The 1,898-nt window shown below is 43.6% G+C and overlaps 1 pseudogene; it reads left to right on the top strand.

The window, feature by feature from the left end:
* The first annotated feature begins 401 nt into the window (after positions 1-401).
* Positions 402-1,449, top strand: LOC122198519 (annotated as a pseudogene).
* The last annotated feature ends 449 nt before the right edge of the window (positions 1,450-1,898 follow it).

Raw genomic sequence — 1,898 nt, 5'->3', positions numbered from 1 at the left:
GCCACTCAGAATGCCCAGGTAAGTAATAGAATGCCCAGGGTGGGTGTTTAGGCTCCAAAGTCAAAGCTTCAGACTGGATCTCTTCTCTGAAATGTATATGGGACTCTGAATTTTTTTCTGTAGCCACTGTTTTCGAAAGTACCTCCTGTTTGGAACCCCACCTGCTCATAACTGACTGCATAGACCCATGGGCTTTGTTTATGTGATCTGGAATGAATAGTTTCCATACACCAGCAATTTTCAGCAACTGCTCATACTTTAACAGAAGAAACAGTGCTTCTGTTCTAAAATTTCCATCTGGGGAGGGGAGCCACTGCTGCCAAGTCCGGACCCAACACCATGCGCCTTGGACGCCCACCCGCCGATGTGCATTCCTGATTCCTCTTGGCTCTAAATCCAATATGGCAACTCTCAAGGATCAGCTGATTCAGAAACTTCTTAAGGAAGATCATAACCCCCAGAATAAGATTACCATTGTTGGGGTTCATGCTGTTGGCACGGCTTGTGCCATCAGTATCTTAATGAAGGATTTGGCAGGTTGAACTTGCTCTTGTTGATGTCATGGAAGACAAACTGGAGAGATGATGGATCTCCAGCATGGCAACCTATTCCCTAGAACACCAAAAATTGTCTCCGGCAAAGACTATCATGTGACTGCAAACTCCAAGCTGGTTATTATCACAGCTGGGGCACGTCAGCAAGAGGGAGAAAGCCATCTTAATTTGGTCCAGCATAATGTGAACATCTTTAAGTTCATCATTTCTAATATGGGTTGTAAAATACAACCTAAATTGCAAGTTGCTTATTGTTTCCAATCCAGTGGATATCTTGACCTATGAGGCTTGGAAGATAAGTGGCTTTCCCAAAAACCATGTTATTAGAAGTGGTTGCAATCTGGATTCAGTCTGGTTCCATTACCTAATGGGGGAAAGGCTGGGACTTCACCCATTAAGCTGTCATGGGTGCGTCTTGGGGAGCATGGAGACTCTAGTGTGCCTGTATGGAATGGAATAAATGTTGCTGGTGCCTTCCTGAAGAATCTGCACCCTGACTTAGGCACAGATGCAGAAGGAACAGTGGAAAGAGGTTCACAAACAGGTGGCTGACAGTGCCTATGAGATGATCAAACTGAAAGCCTATACTTCCTGGGCCATTGGACTGTCTGTGGCAGATTTGGCAGAAAGTATAATGAAGAATCTTAGGTGGGTGCCTCCAATTTCCACCACGATTAAGGGTCTCTATGGAATAAAAGATGATGTCTTCCTTAGTGTTCCTTGCATCTTGGGACAGAATGGAACCTCACATGTTGTGACAGCGACTCTGACTCCTGAGGAAGAGGCCCGTTTGAGGAAGAGTACAGATACACCTTGGGGGATCCAAAAAGAGCCGCAGTTTTCAAGTTTTCTGATGTTGTACCACTTCACTGTCCAGACTACAACCGGATTTTAGTTGGAGGTTGTGTATATTACCCTTCTTACCTGATCTGTTTCTCAAGTAGTAATATTAAAATAGCCTAGGAAAAACCTGTTTCCTAAAGTTACAAATAGGCATGGTTCACAAAACCCTGAAGCTACATCCTGATGCTGCATGAGACCCCTCTTGTCCTAAGTTGGTTAATGTAAACTAGCCCTACCACCTCAGAGGCACCACTGCCAACGCTGTGTATGCTGCTGTTGCTTTTCAAACCAGATGTGTATTTACTGTGTGTTATATTACTTCTGGTTCCTTCACCCAACATGCCCAGTCCACCTTTTTTTTTCTCCAGTCAATCACATCCTGGGATCCAATGTATAAATCAGTATTGCGTGTATAGTGCATAACTGTTCTAAAGGATCTAAAGGATCTTATTATGTGTACTATATATGTCAGAATATAGTGTACATTGCCTTATAATGTAA

This window comes from Panthera leo, chromosome A1 (assembly GCF_018350215.1).
Source record: "Panthera leo isolate Ple1 chromosome A1, P.leo_Ple1_pat1.1, whole genome shotgun sequence".
NCBI lineage: Eukaryota > Metazoa > Chordata > Mammalia > Carnivora > Felidae > Panthera > Panthera leo.
Note: the sequence above shows the minus strand (reverse complement) of the source record. Positions and strands in the feature narration are given on the sequence as shown.